This window comes from Miscanthus floridulus, chromosome 6, assembly GCF_019320115.1.
Source record: "Miscanthus floridulus cultivar M001 chromosome 6, ASM1932011v1, whole genome shotgun sequence".
In the NCBI taxonomy this organism is placed as follows: domain Eukaryota; kingdom Viridiplantae; phylum Streptophyta; class Magnoliopsida; order Poales; family Poaceae; genus Miscanthus; species Miscanthus floridulus.
The window spans coordinates 7,366,816-7,376,932 of record NC_089585.1 but is presented as its reverse complement, the minus strand read 5'-3'; positions in this window follow the sequence as shown (position 1 = coordinate 7,376,932).

Below are 10,117 nucleotides of genomic sequence, written 5' to 3'. Positions count from 1 at the left end.
CAAAACAGTCACGATGGCATAGGCGCGGAGTTCGAAAAAATAATTAGGCCCACGGTGAGAAGCCAGCCCACAACGACAAAGCGTAGCACACAAAAAGAATCGACTGATGACGAATAAAATAATCAGTCGATTGATGATTAGAAATTCCGTTTTTTATTAGAGTTTTGTTCAAAGAACCTACCCTAAACGTCGATGGTTCAGGGGATAAATCGCACCAAACATCCGGCCCATTTCGCTCCACACCATCGGAGGCCACGAAAAGCGTTGGTTGGTTCCGAGTGTAGCCACGCGGAGGTGCGTCCGCACAGACGCAGCAGTTCGATGACCCCGATCCAGCAGCGTTCGCGGATGGCGATGGGTCCGCGCGCCACACCGATCCTCGCCGTGGGCCGTGAGCCCGTGAGGGATAGGATTCCTACTGGTGGATTGGACTACAGTACATTTGATTAGGAAAAGCCCGCCGCGCGGTGCACGCGAGGCGAGGCGAGGTGGGCCTGGGTTTCCCTCCCTGGCTGGCTCCCTGCGCGCACGCACCTCCAGGCGGCCAGCAGCCAGGTTGACCGTGACCGGGGCGCTGATTGGTGGCGCGGGCATTCAGGCCCCGCTGCTCCTCGGCGGGGCGAACCCCAAAGGGTAAAGAGGCGGTGCGGTGCGGAATCCCATGGATCCGAGGATTTCCCTCCCCGGAGCAGGCCCTGTTGCCGCATGGAGGGATGGCTTGCGGGTTCAAATTCGCATGATTGGGCTGGGCCCGTTCTCCCTTCCTTCCTTTCTTTTTGTTCAAACCCAGGATTCGTACCGCTACGTGACACCCGAGAGCCGCCAAAAAGTAAGTATACACCCATTACAACACTCGCCACACCAGCGCTACTCCGGCAGATATGGGAGCGCTGCACTGTGTCTGTGTGCGTCACCATGCACCACCGCGCCTTCGCCAAGGAAGCTGCAGCTTTGCAAGACACACGCCGGAGTGCCCACTATGCCACTACCGTACGGCCGTGTGTACACAAAGGAGAGCGGGGTTCTCTTCTCTGTGCGTGTGTACACAAAGGAGAGATGCTCAAAGCTGCACTGCTAGCAGTAGTAGCTTGCTTTGCTGGGAGCCCCCGTGCAGTGCATCCACCACCTGTACTGTATTGTACGCCCCGGAGCCTTTATCTGGGTGACGTCCACGCAAAGATCCTTTTGCGCCATCATCGCGGCCGCTTTTGCTTTGCAGGAGCAGCAGTGGCCAGCGGCTGCCCACAGCCAGCCCAGCCTTGCCGAGGCCGGCCGTGGCCTCAGCCTCTGCCTTGGTGCTGCTACAGTACAGCTACGTGCTTTTGCAACCCATGCACCTGAGGTACGAGTACGAAACGACCTGTAAAAGTCAAAGTGTTGTGGCGTGGCGTCGCGTTCACGAGACGGCGGGGATCGGATCGGGGAGAGGCGCCGGCCGGCCGGCGCGGCAAGCGGCGCCCGTGCTACAAACGAGGGCTGCTGGATTTTTTTTTAATTTTAACACTTTTTTGAACTTAATTTTAAATCTAGCACTTTGGGTTTTTTTTAACTAACACTTTTGGCCGCGCCTATTGCCCTGGCGCGGCCAAATGCCTGTACCGCGCCATGCATGGTGGCGCGGCAGAGGGCTGACGTGGCGGCGACCAGAAGCGCTGACCGCTGATGTGGCAGGGCTCTGCCGCGCCACCGATCTTGGCGCGGCAGTGCCGCGCCCTGATCCATGGCACGGCAGAGCCGGGTATAACCTCCGCCGTGGCCCGTGTGCTCGAGCAGTCGCCGTTCTCCGAGTAGCGCAGCAAGGCTGGCCGCCGCGCCCGCGCCTACCCGCCGCCGTGCACGCCTTCTGCCGCGGCCGCGTCCGCCCACGCCAGCCAGCCCGCCTGCGCCAGCAAGTCAGCCGCGTCCGCCCGCCCGCGCCAGCCAGGCAGCCAGGCCGCCGACCGCTGGGTGCAGCCGGCGCGCCTCCCCCTCCGACCAGAACCTCCGGTCACGCACGACGGCTGCCCTACGCCCGCGCCTCCCGGCCCGGTCTTGTACGTTGCAACGAGGTACTCCACTAATATAGTTAGCACAGTTAATAAAGTTAGTAAAATTATTAAAGTATAGTTAGTAAAGTTAGTTAGTTTAGTTAGTATACGTAATATAATAAGTTAGTATAGGTAGTAAAGTTAGGTAGTTTAGTTAGTAGAGTTATAGTATGCCTTGTATAGATGTTAATATTTGATTAGTTAGTATAGTTATAGTTAGAAAATATATTAATGTTAGTATGGACATTACGTACGATGATTTCGACAACTTAATGAAGTTTCTTGAAATGCTTCTGCAGATGGATTGTTGTGTTAGAGTTTTGTACGGAGGAAGTGTTAGGAGAGAGGATGGTATGTTTGAGGATATGGAAGAAGAAATGGAATGGTTTGATGAACCTCCTAGCTTCAACGATCTTTGTGTCCGTTTGAATATAAAGTTTGGCGGCGATTTCACACTAAAGAGGATGTTTCATACTGGAAAGACTAGGGCACACTATGTTCTCATGCCCTTGCGCGATCCTGCTCACTGGTCCCGCTACACTTGGGTTCTCCAAGGTTTCAATGTGCCCATGGCTGAGGTGGTGGTGGAGAATGGGTACAGGATGCATGGTGTTCAGGTTAGCCCGTCCATTGATGGTTTTGGAGGCAATAAAAAAGAATTAGGGGTTGAAGGGGAAGCAACTTAGGATAATATGGATTTGGACGGTCAGTTTATGTAGGAGCAGTTTCATTCAACTGCAGTAGGCTGTATAAACAATGACTTCGATGTGAATGAGTTCGAATGAGAAGAGGAGGACAGGATCGGTGATGTAGTTAGTAGTGATTCAGACGATTCTGATGATGATCATGGAGGTACAGATGTTATGACAACAACGGCTGATGCCATGCCAGTACCGGTACATACTATGCCATTACCAGTACCAACAGAGGTTTTGCAAGGTGTCCATGCTTAGGATAGACTAGTCACATATTTGGCTGCAGATGATATCCCTTATGATTCATGAGCCAGAATTAGCGAAGCGCAGCAGTATGTTCCACCATCACCTTACACAGCGACTGAGCTTGAGAAACTAAGGTCCAAGAACATACCTTTCAGGGGCATTTCGAACTATAGGGATGTCAGCATGACGGATATGACAGTTTATGATACCAGTCTCCAGATGTGTAGGAATTCATTGTATAACCATAAGACAAAAACCCTTAAGAAGGGGATGATATTCAACACAATGTCAGAGATGAAACTCTTCCTTTAGAACTATGTTGTGTACCACCATAGACCATATACCATCACTCATTCAGACCAGGAGTTGAGGTACCATTTGATATGCAAAACGGTTGTCTGTGGAGGTTAAATGCACAAAGCAGACAGAGCGATGGCAAGTGGAGGATAACTAAAGTTGATGAACCCCACACTTGCCTAGACAATAGGGGGAAGGAAAATCATTAGCAGCTCACTGCACGTTACCTTACCCATCATATATTGGGGCTCGTTGATGACAATAACGACATCTCGGTGTCTTCTTTACAACAGTCCATATCTGGATTCGTTAGGTACGATATGACGTACAGAAATGCTTAGCGTGCTAAGCAAATTGCTCTGGCGATTCGATGGGGTACTTGGGAGGAAGCGTACAACAGGGTGCCCCACATCTTATGTGCAATGCATTATTACAACCCTGGCTTGAAATGGTTTGTGGACACCGGAGGGATGTTTTTTCGGGACCCATTGAGGCATGTCATCTATTGTGTGTTTTGGTCGTTTGCGCAAATGGAACATGCATTTCAGTTTTGTCGGCCAGTCGTACTTGTGGATAGCACTTTCCTGACAAGAAAGTACAGGGGCACCTTGATGATGGTTGCTGCTGTTGATCCTGAGGACCAGATAGTACCCGTGGCATTTGCTTTGGCAGAGGGAGAGAACAATGAATCATGGTCATGGTTCATGCGGCTTCTACGTGTGTAAGTGCTTGGCCCAACTCGCACTATATGTTTGATCTCCGACTATCACACAGGGCTTCTTAATGCTGTAGCTGAGTATATAGATGGGTTTCCGCCTCTAGTACATAGATGGTGCATGAGACACTTTGCCGCTAATTTCTGGCGGCATCAACGGAAGCAGGAGGTATGTGATAAGGTAAAAGCTCTATGTTGTGTACGTATAGAGCACCAGTTCAAGGAGACAAAGAGAGAACTAGACAAGATGGTAAATGCAGCGGAAAAGGCCTGGTTAGAGGCGCAGATGGAACAGAAGGCTCAGTGGGTGTTAGCATATGACGAGGGGGGTTTCAGGTATGGCATCATGACCACTAACTTCTCGGAGTCCTTCAACCGTGTATTCACCGGAGTTCGATCGTTGCCTGTGTCTGGAATTGTTGAGTTCTCCTTTCATAAGTGCAACGAATATTTTGTGAAGAGGTGGGAGCTTGCGCAGAGGAATATAGCTGAGCAGGGGCGTTTTGGAAAGGCCGGAGCTGAACATTTAAAGAAGGCCAAGGAATTGGCCAAGCAGCACACCGCTGAGCCGTATGCATCCCGCCGCCATATCTTTAGTGTATGGGGTAAGGGTGGTACAAGCCTAGGCGGCGAACGTTATGGTGGACGAAACTACCGAGTTGATCTTGAAAAGGTAGAGTCAGTTGCAACGTCCCTTAGATCATGGATGTCCCTTGCTCTTATATGATCATGGCCTGTAGGGTTCGTGGGTACAACTATGAGGATCTGTCATATATGTCACCCTTGTATCTTCGTTCGAACACCGTTAGTATTTGGGAGATGAGCTTTGAGCCATACCTTGACCCAACACAGTGGCCACCTTATAATGGTTATGACTACGTGTTGCATCCGGATCTAATGAAGGTAGGAAAGGGTAGGAGGAAGAAGAAGCGACTGAAGGGGGACATGGATGCTATGAGAGGGTGCAACGAAGACATGTACGACGGGGGAGACTTCAACAAGACCCGTGGTAGGAATCTTTGCTCCGTTTGCAAATAATCTGGCCACAAGGCTAGCCGGCATAGAAGACAGTAGGTAATTTCATATTGTGTTCGTATTGCATAACAAGTAGTTCAAATTTTGCAATGCTACATAATATTAATCTAAAAATTGTTAATTTGAATACTCCAACCCTTTGTTTATCATTTTGTAACAGGATGGCCCCTCCCACGCCGCACTAGCTGATCCCTCTTCTTAATGTGGAGTACGACGACCCCCTTCTTGTACCGGACGACGAGGTTCATTACGTTGTGGGACTTAGTTCATTACGTCAAACTTATGTCGAACGAATATTGTCGTCGAAAACTTGTAAACTCATAAACCAATGAAAATGTTGTATGGCAACTTATCGTCCATTTATTTGCTTCATGTTCATTTTGTACAGCACTTGTAGTTTTGTACAGCACCTCCGTCTGTAAGCCCACCTCCGCTTGTAGTTCTGTAGTTTTGTACAGCACAGACGCGTCATGGGCTATGGCGCGACAAATGATTACGTTCATTTTAGAAATTTTGAACACATGATACAAACAGATGTGATCACTTAAGATCGATCATAGGTAATCTGAGTACATGATACATGGGTATAATATATCAGTAGTTCAAATAGAATATAAGACAGCACAATAGAATTTCTACTACATGGCTACATTGATCATTAATAAACCATGGAACTAACAAACGGCACAATAAAAAATCCTCAGTTAGAAACATACTGAGTAAGCAACTCGTCGTCCGAGTACCAATCCTTAACCACAACCCTGTTGCTATGGCTAGGCTCACCTGCGTTGCTCTGACCTGCCTGTCGCCTATAGTAAGCGGCCTCCACTTTATCTACGGCCGCTGCGGCCTAAGTGAAGAACGCGTCGTCATCCTCCTCCACCTATAAGCCCGCCTCTGCTAGAGCGATGAGCTCGCTCAGTCTGCCACTATTGTCCTCATCCTCCTTCGCTTGTAAGCCCGCCTCTGCTAGAGCGATGAGCTCGCTCAGTCTGGCAGTGTCGTCCTCATCCTCCTTCGCCTGCAAGCCCGCCTCTGCTATAGCAATTAGCTCACTAAGTCTGACAGTGTCGTCCTCATCCTCATCCTCGTCCCCCTCATCAGACAACACAATTAGTGATTCAACGGTGCGACCAGCTCGCTTTCTGTGCTCATCTAACTTCTTTTCCTCGTACCTTGCACGAGCCACCTCTGCAGCATGTTCCTCGCTATATCCAATCTCTTCATGTATAAAATGCAATCAGTTAGCAACGTGATTATATTACATTTACAATCAGGCAACGAAAATAGGCGTTCAAGCACTCACTGGCATATAATGCAGCAACATGCTCGTTCAAGACATGCATCTGTACTCTTGTCTTCTCCCTTGCCTCCTTCCTTGCTCTCTTCTCCTCTAACGTCATCCGTCTCTCCAATCCCCATTTGTTAAGCCCAACATCGATCGGGTTATAAATACCACGCTGTCTAGCAAACTCACGTATCTTTTCTTTGTGATGTTTAACGAATAGGTTGACGTAGTCAGGTTCATATCCCCTCTTCCTTTCAATTAGTTGCCTCTTCTTCAGTTCATCCAAGAACTTAGCTTGACCATCGTAACTTTTCCACCTACATTTCCTAGTGCTCTGTTCAAAAGAAATATTATATCATATATGTCTTAGCAAAAGAAATAAAATATGATTTCATGTTTACTACAAAAATAACGAACCTCTTCGTACTCAACCATATGGCCGCAATAATGACCTATTTTAAGCTTCAAAGGGACTAGACCATAGTTAGAATGAACACCACATTCACACTTGACTAGTGGTGCTTTATAAATTAACCTTTCTTTCTTCTTTTGTTTTGCTTTTGGAGGTCCTTCGGGCCATTTGTTCTTAGGACCATACAACCACTCCTTGAAATAACACTTCGCCATTGAATACACCTAAATAATGTGACATTAGTACATGACACATAGCTCAACATTTCAACACATACACTTTGCACTTACTTCATATTTGTTTGGACACACAAATTCTAACGTATTATTAGGGTTTATCACGGCTCGATCTCCGCAATGACACAGAGGAGGTTCCTCGAGTCGTCTAACTGTGGCTAAGTGCTTCTCCTTAACCGTCATTGGAGGAGGGTTAGGGGGAGGTGGAACCCACCGCTCGAAGTGCTCTCGTGGATGTCGCCCTCTCCACTAATCGTCGAAAAGGAGGTACCTGAGATCAAACTTGTCTGTACCGTCGATCCACTGAAAGAAAAGCATCTCTCATGGACCTACACAATAAAAATTTAATAAAATATTAGTAACCTAGTAATACAAATGAAGAAGAAAAATATACGGAAACAATTACTTACATTAAAACGACTATACGTGTAGAAGCAACGAGTCGCTCTGTCCGGATGTCTCGATTTAAACACGTCGGCTGGACGACCACAGTCACAATTAGGGACAGGGGGTTCAGGAGGGACGGGAGCATCTTTGCTAGACCCGTCGGGGTACATTTCTCTAGGACGACCCCGTTTTCGCCATAACTGCCCCAAAACATATCTTCCATCTAATAAAACGGTTCAAATTAAACACCAATCAAAACAACGTAAATTAATGTAAAATATAATCATTTGCAATGCAACTAAAATATTATAAACAACAATTATAGCAACAAAAATATACATGGCAAATATACTTATAACTAAATAATTAGCCTTAACATTAACAAAATCATACTAATATCTTCACCATAGTTTTCAAACATAATTTTCCTACTAACCTTAACTCCCATTCATAATATCCTATCCATCATTCAAACGAAAATAAAATGTGCGTCATTACCTTGAACTAGGACGAGGAGGGAGGGAGGCGGCCGGGGAATGGAAGGGAAGGGTGGAAGGCGGCAATGGAGGGCTGGGCTGCCGCCGTTCGTGGCGCGGCGGCCGGCGTGCTTGGCGACGGGCGGTAGCGGGAGCGACACCTAGGCCGCTTTGCTGCTCAGGCAGTGGGACTGGCCGCGGCGGAGGTTATACCCTACTCTGCCGCGCCAAGGATCAGGGCGTGGCACTGCCACACTAAGATCGGTGGCGCGACAGAGCCCTGCCACGTCAGCGGTCAACGTTTCTGGTCGCCTCCACGTCAGCCCTCTGCCACGCCACTATGCATGGCGCGGCATAGACATTTGGCCGCGCCAGAACAATAGGCGCGGCCAAAAGTGTTAATTTAAAAAAACCGAGAGTGTTAGACAGTGCCGGTCCTATGATTTTAAAGGCCCTTCGACGATCTCATCGTAACGGCCTCTCTTGATCATGTATAAAATCTTATAATATATAGGCGCTAATTTTACTTGCAAAACGAAAGCAAATTCAATAACATATTTTACTTGCAAAACGAAAGCAAATTCAATAACAAATCCAAACTACGATCAATGGAAACCCCATGCTGGTGAAAGAAAAGTGTGGATTGAAGTAATGAATGTTCCTTCTGAAATACTTTGCATCCTTATCAGTTTGACTTGTGAACAATCGTCGAAGCTCATCTGGGACTTCTGGTATAAATATATTAACCCGTCTGTTCCAACAACAAAATGTAGGACCTTCATCTTCAAACCTCTTTGCACGACAATAAAAACAGTTCTACACTTTCTTCAAGACATGATGGGTCTTAGAAAAACCCACGTACAGAAAGTTATAAGGATCATGACCATTTGTTCTTGTTGTGGGTTCCAAAGAATACTCGTATTTAAAATCTGCAATTTAAAAATCAGAATTTCTAAAGTTTGCATGAGCATCAATAAAAAATAAAATAAGAAAATGTCCTCACAAGCTCACCTTTATCATTAAACATTCTAGCTTCATCATCCTCGTAGATGTCAGGGCCATCTTCATTTGGGTTCTGTTGATCTAAATTGTTTTCTATTAAAAAATATTAGACCATTACTCATTGCACATACAATGTATTTTTGGGATCTACATGTACACAATTTAAACCTTTCATACCCTCTATTCCATGCAATGCGTCTTCTGGTTCCCAAATGTCAGAATTGAAAGCTCCTTGATCCACTTTTTTCTGTGCACGGTAATCACATTGATATACACCTTTCCCAACACCTAAAACAGATAGGATTAAGCAGGAAACATTACTACCATACCTAAAATCTTTGACACTACATGTATAGGTGAAAATATATTGGTATCATGCCTGAGATATTAACATGTTTGACACTACATGTATAGTTGAAAGGACCTAGAATGCCGCCTAGAGGGGGGTGAATAGACGTTACTAAAAATTAACACCTTTAAATACGGAAACAGTTAGAAAAAGAGAGTTTCCAAAAAAATGGAAACTCCAAATTAAGAGTAATACCACCTCTCACAAGTTAGCCATAGAGTAAACAAGGTATAAAGAATATATCTAGAAGCTACAACCCTGCAACATAAAGTTAGAACAGAGAATAAATATTTTCAGCATAGGTAAAAAATATCAGGCGTGTCCGATATATACGATTTCTACAGAGCAGCCCTAAACTTGCTCCTTTCGATTTCTATCTTCAAGCCAAACTGTAGGTACCTACTAGAGATGACAATATACACAGAGAACCTGCACAAGAGCTGGAGCAACACAAATATCAAATGAAATGTGAATTGAGACACGATATTTGTTTTACCGAAGTTTGGACTCGTTTGAGACCTACTCTCCGTTGAGGGGGCTACGGGCGACCCAGCGAAGGTCAGCCCTAGAGGGTACCACGAAGGTCACTCTAGCCGGAGTCTTTTTCAACTCTTTTTCCTCCTTTCACTAGTTGATTCTGAGGTGGCGGAATCAACCATTACAAACTTTTCTAGGCACACCACAATCTCTCGGGTGCTCTCTGGTGACGCCTAACCATCTAGGACCGAAGAGTCTAAGAGTAACAAATATAAATCACGAGATTGACAATATGCGCAAGTGCTCAAGTGGTGGCTTGCTCTCTTTTTCAAATTCTCTCTTAACCCACAAATGAATTTGGAAATTGGATGAATCACTCACTAAGAGTGGGTTTGGGAGAGTTGGCAAAGCTCAAAAACATGCTAGAGGATCAGCAAAATCAGCAGCCTCCAAAGATGGAGGCTTGGGGGTATTT